Source organism: Stegostoma tigrinum, chromosome 33 (assembly GCF_030684315.1).
Source record: "Stegostoma tigrinum isolate sSteTig4 chromosome 33, sSteTig4.hap1, whole genome shotgun sequence".
Lineage (NCBI taxonomy): Eukaryota > Metazoa > Chordata > Chondrichthyes > Orectolobiformes > Stegostomatidae > Stegostoma > Stegostoma tigrinum.
Window position 1 is genome coordinate 28,729,504 of NC_081386.1, and position 17,089 is coordinate 28,746,592.

The following is a 17,089-nucleotide window of genomic DNA, read 5'->3' on the forward strand; positions in this document are numbered from 1 at the left end:
GCTGAATGGTTTAATTTCACCCCATACATAGCCCCTTAAACTATCAGGGCAAGTCAACCACACCTTCTACTCCTGTTTTCGTGTTTGCCATATTATTTCAACCACAAAATATGTGACACAAAGTTTCAGGCAGCTATATCATTACAATAACTACAAAGAACTGGTCTTTTACTTCACAAATAGAATTGATGCTGGAACATTTCCAAATTAAGCACTGATCGAAAGTTAACAAATAGTTGCTCTTAAATTTGTCAACAAATAATATGTTGGTGATATGTAAACTGGTATCCAATCTCAAGTAATTGAACACTGAAAGGAATGCTTTGTAATGTTTAATAATGAATAATTCCATCGCTTTAGCAGCTGTGACTCAGTTGGCAGCACTAGTACCTTAGAATCTTTTGGTTTCGGGCTCAGGCACACAAACAAACAAGGCTGGCCCACTAGTGCAATACTGAGGAAGCACTGCAATGTTGGAGGTGCCATCTTTTGGATGAGAAGTGCACCTGAGACACTCCCCCACCCCTCAACTTGCTCATATAGATGTGAAATAGCCGACGACACTGTGTTTTGTTGAAGAACAGGGGAGTTATTCCCAGAGTTCTGGTCAATATCTATCCCTTAAATCAACAAACTACAAAAATAAAGAAGATTATCTAATCCTCTTCATATTGCTAACCATATTCACCAAAAGGACTTTTGGTTCTCGAGAAGAACTATGCTTGAACTGGAGTATTGTGTAAACAACTATCTGTGGATCCTTTGATCCCAAGCTTGGGTCTGTTTAGGTGCTCATCGATGAGGGACCCAAGTCCAAAGACAGGAGCAGGATTGCAAAGGGGTTACCAAAAAGATTGGGTGAATGCGATGAATTATAAGGAGAAGAGAGCGCCAGGAGGTCAGAGAAATGCACAGCAGTAACTACTTCATCATGGGGGAATGTCACAAGGTGGTATTTGGGTAAGGAACAACAAATAATACTTCAAAAGGGATGTGGAACACTTGGCAGGGAGTTTGGTTTTATTGAGTATGCTAACAGACGATAAGAGATGGAGAGAGGAGAGGCTTCTGGACAGAATTCCAAAGCGTAGGCCTGGGCCTCTGAAGGCGTAGCTGCCGATGGTTGAGTGAAGAAAGTAGTGCATGTAAAAAGGGCCAAAGCTGGATACAGGTAAAGTCACCACAGTCCCAATTCTTCATTAAAGTTTAACTTGAGGGTCATCATACCTCAGGAATGGGCAATGTTGAGAAAGTGGGACTTGCCTGGTGACGTCAGCCAGTGCAGGATTTGAACCCATACTATCTACATTGTAAACAAGCAGTCCAGCCAACTGAGCTCACCAACAACCATAACATTCTTGGTGTGTTTTAGGAATATGAATGTTATTTTGTGATGCTTTCATAAGCAAAACCAGAAATTGTTAGTTCACTTCAAAATAAGCTACAAGAAATGGCCTTTTAAAAAAATTCTTGTGTGCAATGTGGGCATCATTGGCAAGGCTGGTATTTGATGCCCTGAACTGATTGATTCTGTAGGTCATTTCAAAAGACAGTTAAAAGTTAACTATATTACTGAGAGTCCAGAGTCATACTTAGGCCCGACCAGGCGAGGATTGCAGATTTCCTTCCCTAAAGGGCATTCATAAATCAATGGGTATTTATGACAATGGTTACTATTTGACAAGCTTTTAATTCCAGACTTTACTGAATTCAAACTTCACCATCTGCTGTGCTACGTCCACAGAACATTAGCCTGTGGCTCTGGAATTCTTGTCCAATGACATTAACACTAATGTTCCTGCTAAGTGGAGTGAGTGCATGAGTGGCGATGTTTTTGACAATGAGAAGTGATTTGACAATGACTGTGCAGAAGGAAATAAGATCAGTGGGAATGTTGATTACCATGACGCTACTGCCTCCACATCCTAAAACAAAAGAGCACGTGCCTGAATCAGAGCAGACGTCACGTACTGTGTTAAGCTAGCGAGTTTTGAGAAGATTTGTAGCTCAGGTTGAGGTTCTGGATGTGAGTTTGTTCACTGAGCTGGAAGGTTAGTTTTCAGACGTTTTATCACCTCTTTTTTTTAAATTTGAAAAAATATACTTTATTCATAAGATGTACAAATAAAAACATATTTATACACCTACCCAGTCATGCAAGCCGCTCCGGGTTACCCAGGGGGTACGTACACCAACTAAAGGGAAAAAAAAACAAAGAAGAAAAAAAAACAAAGCAAAGAAACCACCCCGGCAGTCGTCACCCCGCACAGTCTCTGCTGGCCCCCTGACCAGTTGGGGAAGGCGCCAGCTGGGCCCAGTTACCAGATAGGGCCCTTTTTTCTATTCTGGACGAGGGGTTTCATACCGTGATCTTTCCCCACCGCGTCTTGGCGGCGGCTGCCCCAAGCTTTAGTGCGTTCCTCAGCACTTAGTCCTGGACCTTGGAGTGCACCAGTCTGCAACATTCGTTCGGGGTCAGTTCTTTCAGCTGGCAGACCAGCAAGTTGCAGGCAGACCAAAGAGCGTCTTTCACCGCATTGATGGTCCTCCAGGCGCAGTTGATGTTGGTCTCGGTGTGCGTCTCGGGAAACAGCCGTAGAGCACGGAGTCCCACGTCACGGAGCTGCTCGAGACGAACCTTGACAAATACCACTGCATCCCCTTCCAGACCTCCTGCGCATAGGCACACTCCAGAAGGAGGTGATCAACAGTCTCGTCGCCCCCGCAGCCGCCTCGAGGGCAAGTGTGTGGTGGCGCAGAGATTTCGGGCATGCATAAAGGATCTCACTGGCAGAGCCCCTCTCACCGCCAGCCAAGCAATGTCCTTGTGCTTGTTTGAAAGTTCTGGCGATGAGGCAGTCTGCCAAACGACTTTGGCAGTCTGCATGGGGAACCACACGACGGGATCCACCCTCTCCTTTTCCCGAAGGGTCTCGAGGATACTACATGCTGACCACTGCCTGACGGCCTTGTGGTCAAAGGTGTTTCCATTCAAAAATTTCTCCACAAAGGACAAGTGGTACGGGACGGTCCAACTACTCGGAGCGTTCCACGGCAACAAGGCCAGGCCCATCCTTTGCAACACCGGGGACAGGTAGAACCTCAGTAAGTAGTGACACTTTGTGTTTGCGTACTGAGGATCTACGCACAGCTTGATGCAGCCGCACACAAAGGGAGCCGTCAGGGCGAGGGTGGCGTTCAGTACACCCTTTCCCCCATTTTCCAGGTCTTTGTACGTGGTGTCCCTGTGGACCCGGTCCATCCTCGACCCCCAAATGAAGTGGAAGATGGCCCGGGTGACCGCAGCGGCGCAGGTCCAGGTAATAGGCCAGGCCTGCGCCCCACACAACAGTACCGAAAGCCCCTCGCACCTGACAACCAGGTTCTTACCCGCGATGGAGAGGACCGGAGCATCCACCTGCCCAGCTTCTGCTTCAGTTTGGTGATACGCTCCTCCCAAGTCTTAGTGCACGCCCCAGCTCCACCGAACCAAACACCCAGCACCTTCAGGTAGTCTGTCCTGACGGTGAAGGGTATGAAGGAGCGGTCGTCCCAGTTCCCGAAGAACATGACCTCGCTCTTACCCCTATTGACTTTGGCACCCGAGGCCAGTTCAAACTGGCCGCAGATGTCCAATAGTCTACTCACCGACCGATCGGTGCAGAAGACGGCGACATCATCCATGTACTGGGAGGCCTTGACCTGAAGGCCTCCGCTGCCTGGGATAGTCACGCCCTTCAGGCTCACGTCCTTCCTGATGGATGCGGCGAAGGATCCAGACAGCACACGAACAAGGCAGGAGAGAGCGGGCAGCCCTGCCTGGCTCCAGATCTGACGGGAAAACTGTCCAATTCCCACCCGTTGCTCGAGACTGCGCTAACGATGTTGGTGTAGAGCAGCCGGATCCAATTGCGGATGCCCTCCCTGAACCCCAATTTGGAGAGGACGTCCCTCGTGTAAGCATGAGAGACCCTGTTGAAGGCCTTCTCCTGGTCCAGGCTGACGAGGCAGGTGTCCACCCGCCTGTCCTGTACGTAGGCGATCGTATCCCTGATGAGCACGAGGCTCTCAGCGATCTTCCTGCCTGGCACAGCACAGGTTTGGTCAGGGTGAATCAACGACTCCAGGACAGACCTGACCCGGTTGGCTATGGCCTTGGCCAGGATTTTGTAGTCCACGTTCAATAGTGAAATGGGACGCCAATTCTTAATTTCTTCCCTCTCCCCCTTCCTCTTGTACATGAGGGTGATGATGTGCTTCCTCATGGACTTGCACATTTCCCCTGCCCGAAGCGCATTATCGTACACCTCCAGCAGGTCCTGGCCGACCAGGTCCCACAGAGCGGAATACAGCTCGACCGGTAAGCCGTTGCTCCCGGGAGTCTTATTCCTCTCCAAGGACTTGAGGGCTCTGGTCAGCTCGTCCAGGGATATCAGCCGGTCCAGCCACTCCCTCGTGCCGTCGTCTAAGACCTCCGTGATAGGCGACAGGAACGGCTTGGAGGCCGTGCTGTCTGTGGGCTTCGTGTCGTACAGTCCGGCATAGAAGGATCTGCTGATCCTCAAAATGTCGGGCCGAGACGACATCACCGAGCCTTCATCCTCCTTCAGCCGGCTAAGCACAGAGCTCTCTTTGTGCACCTTCTGAAAGAAGAAACGCGAGCACATCTCGTCCTGCTCCACGGAGCGGACCCTGGACCGGAAGATTATCCTGGAGACCTCCGCAGCGAAGAGCGAGGCTTGCTGGCCCCTCACCTCGCGGAGGTCCTCTGTGACATCGACCCCCATCAACTGCAGAAGGAGCAGGTTCTGCACCCTTTTCTGGAGTCGCGACAGCTTTCCCCGCCTCTCTCTCGCCTTCCGAATACCCTCGAGGACAAAGAACCTCTTGATGTTCTCCTTCACCGTCTCCCACCAGTCGCCCAGAGACTCGGAGGGGTTTCACGGTTCTCCAATCAGCGTACTCCCTCTTAAGCTCCTCGACGTTCTCTGGGGTCAACAGAGTCGTGTTGAGCTTCCACGTCCCCTTGCCAGCTGGCTGGTCATCCTGTAAGTGACAGTCGGCCAGCAGGAGGCAGTGGTCAGAGAAGAACACAGGCTCGACGCCGGTGGACCTGACTGAGAACGCCCGTGACGCAAACAGGAAGTCTATCCTTGAGCGAATAGACCCGTCTGGCCGCGACCAGGTGTACCTCCGTTGCGCTCCGTCTGCAGGGGTGCTGAAGACGTCAAGCAGCTTGGCGTCCTTCACGTGCCCATCAGGAATCTGGACGTGACGTCCAGTTGACTCCCCCCACCCGCTGTCCCCACGCCGGATCTTCCATCTGCATCGATGATGCAGTTGAAGTCTCCGCCTAGGATGACAGGCCTGGACGTAGCCAGCAGGGGTGGAAGCTGCTGCAAGACGCCCAACCGCTCATTCCGTACCGCTGGGGCGTACACGTTGATCAGCCTCAGGGGAGCGTTCCTGTAGGTGACGTCAGCCACTAGGAGGCGCTCCCCACCCCCCCCCACCTCCTGAACTTGAGAGATGGTGATGTTGCGCCCCCGCAGCAGAATAGCCAGGCCCGAGGAGCGACAGTCGTTAACCGTGACCAGAACGAAGGCCCACAGGTCCAGGCGCCGGGCCATTTCCTGTACCTGCTGAGGTGCGGTATCCCGCACTCCTGCAGAAACAGGAGGTCCGCCTCGATGGTGGTCAGGTAGGCCAACGTGGACACACATCCTGCGGTGGACTTGACGCTGCGCACATTAATGCTCGCAATTCGTACCCCCATTGTGGGCAGTGACCGCAGTACCCTCCCCAAGTCCAAGGTCCAGCCCCTCTATCTGTCCCTTCATGCCCATTGCTCGGGCTAACTGCTGGACGCTTTCTGGGCTCAGGATACCGTCCGTGCTGCCTTCCAAGTGGCATCCCCCCATCGGGGGTACGGAGGCAGGAGGGTCCGGCTCTGGGTCAGGCTGGGGACGCGCTGTTTCCTCCTTCCCGCCTGGAAGTTCCGGGGGGCCCTCCAGTGCCCCAGCGGCACGTGACTGGGTGTCAGAGGGAGCCTCAGGACGCCTCCCGTCACCTGGAAGCGGGGTGCTGCTTTCCTTCTCCCTTGAGATCTTTAGCTTCTGTTTCAGGCGGGCCCTCTCCGAATCCCCCTCGTCAGAGGAGCTCTTATAGCTCCCCTGTAGCTGCCTCTTCCCGCCTGATGGTTGCGGTTCCTGGGCCCGCCGCCGCATCTTCCTCCTCGCTTTCCGGACAGTCGTCCACTCCCCTGGGTCGCCTCTCGCCGCCTCCATCGACTCCGGGCTGTTGGGGGGGAGCGGAGCTTGCAGGGGCGCTTTGCTGGCCTCGGGCCCATCCTGCGGGGCTGGGCCCTCCTGCACGACCTGGCCCTCCTGCACATTAGTGGGGTCCTTGCTGGGCCCTGGTGCCTTCCTCTCCTCTTGGGGGGCTGGCCCCGCATTGCCCCTGCTGGCGACCTGGTCGTAGGTCCTGGTCCTTCCTCCTTAAAAACCTCCAGGAAGCGCTCGCAAAGCTTGGCACTCCTGAAGGTCACATCGTAAAAACCTCCTCCGGGGAAATCCTGCAGGCAGTAAATGTCCGCAGCAGCGAATCCGCAACAGTCCAACAGGACCCTCTTCACGAAGAAGGTGCGGTCCACAGGTGCACCTTCATCCACCTTCTTTACAGAAACACGGATGGTGTTCTGGACCCCCTGACCTGGGGCATGAGCACTTGCCGCAGCCATCGTTGCAGGTTGGCTGCTCCCCTGAACCAGCGTTAGGCCGAAGACAGCATTAAGATCCACTGGTCGCAAGCGTGCATAGCCAACCCGACATCCTCCTTTCACCTCCAAGACAGCACTCTCCTCCTCTCGGTCCACAAGAGAGTGGGTCTTTATTCTGTTCCAGATGTGAGCTGGTTCACTGAGCTTGAAGGTTTTTCCCCAGGTGTGTCGTCACCATTCTAGGTGACATCAACAGCGAGCCTCTGACGAAGCACTGGTGTTATGTCCCGCTTTCTATTTATCTGTTTAGGTTCCCTTGGGTTGCTGATGTCATTTCCTACATAGTTGATGTCATTTCCTGTTCTTTTTCTCAAAGGATGGTGATGTGTTAAGCTGTAGTTGCAATACCAACAGGAATCATTCAATCCAATAATAACAGTGTAGTGAAAAACCATGAGACTAATCCCTGCCCTCAAAGGATTGTAATGAGGACAGTATGGAAAAACATGGGGGTAAGGACTTAAGACATCTGATTACATGCAAGAAAATGGGCACACAGCTAATGAATAGGACATTCTGCGGCTATTCCACTGGCTAGGCCAGTCTTGGCCTGGCATGGCCATCTGCTTTGGTGGAGGCTTCAAACCCAGGATTCCAGTGGGCAGGACTGGTGGTCTTGTTCCAGCGGCTTCTTCTGGGTATTTCATTATTTCTTAATTGGCTTTCCCAGAGCCCAAAAGCTGTTAATTGAATTGTGATAAACTTTGCCTCAATTTTTAACAATTTTTTATAACGTACGTCTTCTGTCATTAATATAGACACCATGATCGGGCAACATATAAAACTTTTCAGTGTATTTTTCATGTAAAAGTACACACTAAAAGTGACACTTTCTATTCTGTTCTACTCTAGATGTGGAGTACATTCTTTCAGCTCCTGATCTACAGTCAAAATTGACACACAAGTTTCCTTTTCATATTTTGTTTTTAAATTCACTTTGGAACCAAACATACTGTAAGCAAATTCCTTCACAATGTTATGTTTGCACACTTGAAAGGAGGGAGAGGTTTGCCTTTGGCTTCTTGTGTCAAAAATTTGAAACTGCTGCAATTGCATAAAGGCATTTGCTCGGTGTAATCAGCTAATCATTAAACAGAAAAGTTTTTGTTCTGCTAAACAGATTCTTGCAGTCTGCACCCACTCCTGAACCACCTACCGTATACCAACAACTATCACAGATTGCTCTAAAAGTCCAAGTGATTCACTAATATCCTTCAGGGAAGGAAAGCGAGTCAGAGAGAGTTATATAGCATGGAAACACACCCTTTGGTCCAATATGTCCATGCTGACCAGATATCCTAAATTAATGTGGTCCCATTTGCCAGTATTTGGCCCATATCCCTCAAAACTCCTCTTATTCATGTACCCAGTAAGATGCTTTTCTCTATTTATTCATTTTGTGTGTTGTGGGTATCGCTGCCTGCACTCGCATTTATTGCCCTCCCTAGTTGCCCTTGAGAAGGTAGTGAGCTGCCTTCTTGAACTGCTGCAGTCCTCCTGCTGTGGGTTGACCCACAACACCATTACGGAGGGAATCCCAGGATTTTGACCCAATGACAGTGAAGGAACGGCAATATATTTACAAGTCAGGATAGTGAGTGGTTTCAAGGGGAACTTGAAGGAGAAGGTGTTCCCATGTTTCTGCTGCCCTCGTCCTTCAAGATGGAAGTGGTCATGGGTTTGGAAGGTGCTGTCTTCTGATATTTGGTAAGTTTCTCTAGTGCATCTTGTAGACACTGCTACTGAGTGTTGGTAGTGGAGGGAGTGGATGTTTGTGGATGCTTGTGGATGTAGCGGGCTGCTTTGTTCTGGATGGTGTCAAACTTCTTGAGTTGCTGGGGCTGCACCCATCCAGGGAAGTGGGGAGTATTCCATCACAATCCTGATTCATGTGATGAGTCCAGTTGAATTTCTGATCAATGATAACTCCCAGGATGTTGACAGTGGGGGATTCAGTGACAGTAACACCATTAAATTTCAAGGGATGGTGGTTAGATTGTCTCTTGTTGGTGATGGTCATAGCCTGGCATTTGTGTGGCGTGAATATTACTTGCCACTTGTCAGCCCAAGCCTGGATATTGTCCAGATCTTGTTGCGTTTGGACACAGACCGCTTCTTTATCTGAGGAGTCGAGAATAGTGCTAAACATTGTGCAAACATCGGTGAACATTCACAATCCTAGCTTTATGATGGAGGGAAGGTCATTGATGAAGCAGCTGAAGATGGTTGGGCCTAGAACAGTACCTTGAGGAGCTTGTGCTGAGATGACTGACCTCCAACAACTATTACCATCTTCCTACATGACAAGTATGACTCTAACCATGGGAGAGTTTATCCCCTGATATTCATTGATTCCAGTTTTGCTAGGGCTTTTAAATGCTGTCATTGCACCAGCCTCTACCACTTCCTCCAGCAGCACATTCTATACACACACCACCCTTTGAGTGAAAAAATTGCCCCTTAAGTCCTATTTAAATCATTTCCCCTCTCACCTTAAACCTGTGCCCTCAAGTTTTGGATTCCCCTGGCCTGGGGGGGATAAAAAGCCTTGGCTATTCAGCCTATCATTGCCCACATGATTTTATGAAACTCTATAAAGATCACCCCTCAGCACCTGATTCTCCAGGGAAAATAGCCACAGCCTATTCAGCCTTTCCCTATACTGTTGCTCAAACAGTCACTCCCTATAGCTAATAGCTGTCATCCTTTTTCCAGTCTCACTTACACGTGACTCCAGGTGCACAGCATTGTCGTTGACACTCAGCTCTGAAATGGCTGCACTAGCCCCTCAACCCATGGACATTTGTGAGCGGGCAACAAATGCTGGCCCTGTGAAAGGATAAAGACAAAAGGAACAGACCATCTTGGGACTGCAAACCCAAGAGTTCAAAGTGGGGACTGTGTTTACTTCTGTACAAGGAGTGTATGAAAAGAGAGTGATCAACATACAAGCGCTCAAAACATCTCGAACAAAGGTCTGTCCATTTGAAAAGTAAACAAACTGCTGATGCATTTTTAATGATAATTGGTATTCGCAGGATCAGCCCAGGGCTAAATCTCGGGAGATTGTCTTGTCAGTGCCAAGGGGAGATGGTCCAAGCTGCGGGGTAGTTGGAATGAGATTATTTCCCTTTGCTTTGCATACAGCCAGGAGTTCCCCCTCCCTTTCTTGAGCCAATTAGCTCTGCTCTTCACCCCTGGCATTGGGCTTTGGGCTGGGTACCTGAGAACACTAGGCTGCCACTCCCTGACTAAAGGATGGGGGAAGTGCTGCATTGTCAGATGTACCCGTGTTCATGTGAGACATTAAGTTGAATTCCGGTGTGCCCCTTCAGTGGGTGCAAAAGATCTGATGGCAGTACCTCAGAGGAGTCCTCCTGGTATCCTCACCAATACTTTTATGGCGACCAACCCAAGTTGTCATGTTACAAAAAATACTGCATAATTGTAGTACACTTTGGGATGTTCTGATACAGCGAAAGGCGCTATATAAATGCAAGTCCTTCTTTGTTGCCCTGGCAACTGCTTGACACCAAGGAGCAACTCCAGGACAATCTGTTCTGCCCAGTCCTGTTTCACATAGCTCAGGGAGCTCGTGATTAAAATGCAGAAGCAAGCACCCCTTGCCCCAAACAAGTGTCTCTGAAATTCAGCTTTGGCACTTCTGCTGTTGAGGCATATACTCTGGAGCTCACAGCATGTACATTATTGTGGCCTAGTTCCATCTATCATTGAGTCATATAAACATACAGTACAGAAGAGGCCCTTTGGCCCATCGAGACATTAGTACCTCTGTCCTGCACCAGGCCCGCAGCCTTGAATGTTATAACATTTCAAGTGTTCATCCAAATACTTTCTTTCTAAGAATTCATTCATGGGGGAGGGGTATTGTTGGCTAGGTCAGCATTTATTGCCCAGAGGGCATTAGTGAACCAGATGGGTTTTCCCCAATAATTGACTCATGGTCATCATTAGACTCTTAATTCCAGATATTTTTATTGAATTTAAATTCCACCATCTGCCGTGGCAGGATGCCAACCTGGGTCGCCAGGACATTACCTGGGTGTCTGGGTTAACCTAATCCTGAACCCTATCGCACTTGACCTTCACCTCTCCAATTTTAAAGGTTGTGAGGTTTCCTGCCTCAACTACCCTCCCGGACAATGCCTTCCAGACCCCTACCACCCTCTGGGTAAAAAAAGTTCTTACTCCGATCCCCTGTAAACCTCCTGTCTTCCACTTTACTCCGCTGCTCATCTGATAGCTCAGTTGGTAAAGAATCTGCCCAACTTACTACTCAACCCCATGAAGAACAACTTGTGTTCATAAGACACATTTCATGATCTGAAGTATGGTCAGAATTTCTATTGGCAACAACAACTTGCATCGAAAGCAGAATTGCTGGAAAGACTCAGCAGGTCTGGCAGCATCTGTAGAGAGAAAGCAGAGTTAACGTTTTGGGTCATAGAGTCATACAACACAGAAACAGACCCTTCAGACCAATTCATCCTTGCCGACCAGATATCCTGAATAAATCTAGTCCCATTTGCCTACGTTGAGCCCATATCCCTCTAAACCATTCCTTTCCACTTACCTGTCCAAATTTCTTTTAACTATTGCATTGTTCCAGCCTCCTCCATTTCCTCTGGCAGCTCATTCCATACACACATCACTGTCTGTGTGAAAATGTTGACCCTTAGGTCCCTTTTAATTCTTTCCCCTCTCACCTTAAACCTATGCCCCTCTAGTTTTGGACTCCCCTCACCTAGTGAAAAGATCTTGACTATTCACCTTATCTATGCTCTTCATGATTTTGTAAATGTCTATAATGGTCACCTCTCAGCCTCCTACACTCCAGGGCAAAAAGTCCCAGCCTATCCAGCCTCTCCATATAACTCATGCTCTCCAGTCTCAGTAATATCCTTGTACATCTTTTTGCACCCTTTGCAATTTAATACCATCCTTCCTATAGCAGGGTGGCCAGAACTGTATGCAGTACTCCAAATGTAGCCTTGTACAACCTTAACATGATGTTCCAACTCCTGCACTAAGTGATAATGGGAACTGCAGATGCTGGAGAATCCAAGGTAACCAAGTGTGAAGCTGGATGAACACAGCAGACCAAGCAGCATCTCAGCTTTTGTGCTCCTGAGATGCTGCTTGGCCTGCTGCGTTCATCCAGCTTCACACTTTGTTATCCTGCACTAAGTGCTCTGAATAAGGAAGGCAAGCATGCCAAACATCTTATTCATCACCCTATTTACCTGCTGCTCCACTTTCAAGGAAATATGCACCCGCACCCTTAGGGCTCTCTGTTCAACAACGCTCCCCAGGGCCCTACCATTCACAGTGTAAGCCCTGCCCTTGTTTGCCTTAACAAAATGGAACACCTTGCATTTATCTAAATCAAATTCCATCTGCCAGGAACCAGTGACCCTTCTTCAGTGCTGATCATAGCTGGGAAACGTTTGGTAATGCTGAACAAGGTGGGGTAGGGTATTAACTGACAGGTGGAGATGGAGCCCAGCAAGAGAGAAACAGTTGTGCAGATGGAGTGGGTAAAGATCAGCCTGGGAGAATGAATAGCTACTAATGGGAACCATTAGTGACTGGCAAGGTATTGTTTGTGATAGCAGCCCATGTAATGACAAGGCCTGGTTTTTTGGGGGGTTGAGTTAAGGACATGGGAGCAGGTGCTCAAGCCCTATAATTGTTGAATTCAATATAGAGTCTGGAAGGCTGCAGGGTTCCTGCGTGGAAAGTGGGGTGTTGTTCTTCCAGCTGTGCTTCTTTCCCCCTCAGTGTAGATGAGACCATGCTGTGAGCAGTGAGTGCAATAGGCTAGATTGAGTGAAGGTTCTATAAAATTGCATCTGTAAAGCATCTCTGGGAGGATGGGACTGAGGGACTTTTTTGAAGACATACCAATACTGAGCCACAAAGAGATAGTAGGACAGGTGACCACAACTTGGTGAAATCACAAGTGGTCTTTAAAAGAAGGTGAGAAAGATGATCAGGTGTGACTAAGGATCTAATTTCACTTACATGCAGAGAAATATTTGGGGCAGGAATAATAAACTTTGATAATGAGGGGTTACTGTTGCCTTTCTTCAATGGCAGAAGCACCTTTTCTTTATCGCTGCACAAAGGAAATTTTAAGTAATTCCAAAAGAAGAAAGCACATCTTTGTGGATGTGTTCCTACCAGTAGATCCGGTTCTACAGCTATTTTGTCTGTTGCTGTGAGTGACAAGAATGTAGGTTAGTGAGACAAGACCAGCCTGACATTGAATCAAAATCTGATTCAGTGAGACGTTTAGGTTGTTTATAACAGTCTGACAATGTTTTACATTTAGACTTCTGGTTGATGCCTTCCTTACCAATTTCAGCCATAACCATTAAAATGATCTCATCTAAGTTAGACATAACGTTTCCAATTGCAAACTTCCATTCCCCGACCTTTCGTAAAAGCATTCACTTTTTCCAGGAGTACAGTGCACTGAGCACTGACGGTTCTTTCACAGAATCACAGAATTGTAACTGCAAAGGAGGAGGCCATTTGGCCCATCATACATTCACTGGTTCTATTCCATAGTGCCAATCTCCTGCTTTCTTCCTATACCTCTGCACACTATTTCTATTCAAAATATCCATTGTCCTCTTGGCTGCCTCCAAATTGAATCTATCCCTACCGCATTCCCAGGCAGTGCGTTCCATACCCCAGTGACCTGCTGTGTGAAAAAAGTCATTTCTTACATCACCAGTGTTTCTTTTGCACATCATGTCAAAAATATGTCATCTCAATTCTTTTTTCTTTAACGACTGGGAACAGTTCTTCCTTTCTAAGCTATCTTGGCCATCCATGGATTTTGAAAACCTTTATCAAACATTCTCTTAGTCTTCTTCTCTGATATTCTCTGCAAGAAGAACAGCCCCAACTTTATTCAATCTATCCTCATAACTCCTTACAGTGGATGTTTCCAGTGAGTAAGCAGAGCAAGTTAATTCCCCACAAAATACACATTCCATTGGTTAGTGAATTGGGATCCAGAGTGGGAAAGCTTAAACATAAACATTCCTTCATAAATATTTTCAAAATCTATGAGTGAGCTGGATAGAGCAGATAGAGAGAAGCTGTTCCCACTCTGAACTATCTCACTGGCCTGTCATTGAACACTCTGGTAGTTTCGGATTTTAATGTTAATCTGAAGCAGGATGCAGTTATTCACCAAGGAATCTGTCACAGAGTATGCCAACAAATCATGCACCTAAAGAACCATCTCTGACACTCTTCAACCCATTCTCGTTTCTTAGGTATTTCTATCAAAATAATCATCTATACCCCCTTGAATGTTTCAAATTGAACACACCTCAACCACTTTTCTAGGCAATGCATTCCATACCTGGACATCCGAATACAATATGGTTGACCACTCGACATGCTCATTGGATTCTATCTTTATAACTGCGTAAGGGTGTTAAGTCAATGATAATACATTTGATCATCACTATTCCCCATTAGTTTACACCCAACCCCCAACTGCCACCCCAACCAACAAAAGTACAGAACAACTTTCCAGGATAAGCACAGCTTATGTTCTTTGAATAAATAACTGTTGTTTGGGAGTGATCTGTGTCTATTTCTAAATGGATCCTGGGATGTGGATGCCACTATGTTGACACTCCTCCAATGCACTTGTTGTGCATCAGCCCAGGTTGCAAATATCAGCCAGCTATTTGACCCTAAGGTGCATCACAGCCTTCCCAAACCTGACTCGGACAGCAATGCCTTCAGGAGCCACTCAATGGTAACTACAACTCGAGTAGCATGAATTTCTACCATTAATGAATTGCTGAAGACTCAGTCATACTGCGTTATAACAGTTCTTGAGTTAAGGTAAGCAAACTAATCTCTACTGATCTCAGCTCATTGGACCATTTCAGCACCATTTAGAGCATGGGCTTGTCATAGTCCAAGTCATAGAAGCAAGAAGAGGCCATTCAGCCCATCAAACCTGTTCAATTACATCATTATTGATCAATACCATTCCTGCCCCAGTTTCCTGCTTTGTTCCTATCTACGGTGTGAGATGCTTACATGATACACAGTGAATGAAGTGTCCTATTGCGTTTGGTTCAGTCGATAGCATTTTTATGGTAGAGTCAGGAGATTGAGAGGTCATATGTCCCTGAATTTGCACACATGGTCACGACCCTAACTGTAATACAGTGCTGAGAAAGTGTTGTGTTGTAAAAGGTGTGTGGTTATGGATTGCTAAGTGTCGGGTTTGTGGCCATCTGAGTCACCAGTTTGCAGGAAGCACTCTGTGAGGTATATCAGACATTTTTTGAAATTTTATTTGAAGAAATATCCTGGGATGTCTAATAAAAGCAGCTCATCCACACCATAGTGGCTGCAAGTGACTGACGCCTTCTGGAATATGCTTTTGCAAAGTAAGTCTGGTGGAAGATGGGGTGGTTTTAGTCAAGGTTATCCTGTAGGACTGTTTGGTCTATGGTCTGTTCCCTGGAATGCACACTGAAACAAAGATTGACTGCACCTGGAGGACCATCAGCTCAGTGAAAGGCACTCTTTGGTCTGCCTGAAACATGCTGGTCTTCCAGCAAGGAATTGTCCCCATGAAAGGTCCAGGACCAAGTGCTGAGGGACACACTAAAGTTTGGGGTAGCTGCCACCAAGGCGCAGTGAGGAAAGACCACCATCTGCTGTCTTTTTACTGAAGTTAAGTGCGGGTCCGTTCAGTTATCGGACCTTCGTGGTGCCTCAGATGCACTAAATATAGTCGGTTCAAGTAAGTGACACCTTTGATTTCTTCAAATAGAGCTAAACTGCAATGTTTGTTAGTTTCCTTGATATGCTATGGTACAGAATCGAACTGCACTTGTGACTGTATGAATATGAAGGTTTTTTTGTGAATAAAGTATATCTTTGGAATAAAGAAAAAACACTAATTGTAATGTTGGTACAAATACCCCTGGGATTTAAAGACACCCTGGCAGTTTTCGAAGGGGGATTTTGCAATGCCCCAGCCCCTCAGCTGATACTTCATTGCCACTCAATCAAAAGGAAAACAAGTTCGCTGGCTGTGCATTTGTTGTTTGTTGGATCTTACTGTGCTTCAGGTGGGCAAGGTGAGGTGGGCTGGGGGCGTTCATGAGTGCTGGACGGGGAGTGGCATATACAGAAACAAACAGAGATGACATAAACCTTGAATTTTGATTGAGAATGAAAGTGCAATTAGAGATAAGGATTTTGGGCCCAAATTCCTTGTAGCATTCTTCAGCTGAAGTTGTGCTATCACAGGGTCAAGCAAACCTCATAATTTCACGCGCGCACACACACCCCTGAAATTCGAGTGACATATTTGGTTGTGGAACTCTGATTTTTCACAGGGACTTACTGGTGAAGGAGAAAACAAAGATGGAAATAACTTATTTAGCTTTTCCCATTCTTTAGCTGAAGAATCACAATTAACATTACTGAGACAGCCATTGTAACGACTTAACGGTTGAAAAACATGTGGCCCTGAAATTATACTGAAAGAGGTGGTCTTCTAACCTCAGGCATATTCTCAGTAAGACACAACACTTTAAATACAGACTTGGAAAAGGAACAAAAATCTTCCGTCGGCAAACAGTGAGACAGATCAATATTAAACATGAAGAGAACAAAAGATAGCATCTGCCAACAATTATCCGAAAAGAAAGCAGTGTGTCTCCTGCAGCGACAAAGATACAAAGTGCAACAAGTTGGTTTCTTAGTAACACACTCTTGGGTAAACTCTGCTAAGAAAGGGAGAGACATACCTGCTCTCTCACTGTCTTGAGCCGCTTCCAAGATGCACCTACCTGTGATATTCACAAGTAGGTGTGTGCATGTGCCTGTGCATGCCACACAGTTATACTACACTTACTTCCTGATCTGCCACCAACATTGCTGTTGACTGGTTTTGCAGGCTTGAGAGGGGAGGGGAAGGGGTGGAGAAAGGACACAGCGAAGAGGTGGAGTAGTATGACAAGGCGGTGGGTGAGGGAGCAGACATGGGACGAGCAGTCACAGGAAACCTTTTAACTCAATTATTGGTGAAAATCTTCCCGTTACCAAAGGTCTGGAAATGGGATTCGGCTATGGAGGCCCAGTGAGGTGGATATAATAAGATTAATTAATATAGCTTCGGCTTTACCATTCTGCACAAATAAATGCTCAAAAGTAAGAGGTTAATAATTAAAGTATTTCCCCGCAATGACTCAGTAGCTGAATTTGCAACAGCCTTCTCAATGTTCCTATGTT

The 17,089-nt window shown here is 47.4% G+C and overlaps 1 protein-coding gene across 2 annotated transcripts in view; it reads right to left on the minus strand.

The window, feature by feature from the left end:
* The window catches only part of paqr5b (progestin and adipoQ receptor family member Vb), a 102,817-nt gene extending 86,085 nt beyond the window's left edge, over positions 1–16,732 (minus strand). For both annotated transcript variants that reach the window (XM_048563106.2, XM_048563105.2), the window contains exon 1: positions 16,606–16,732. The gene's annotated coding sequence lies outside the window, so the exon portion shown is untranslated. The remainder of the gene's footprint in view (positions 1–16,605) is intronic.
* Between the last annotated feature and the right edge of the window lie 357 nt (positions 16,733–17,089).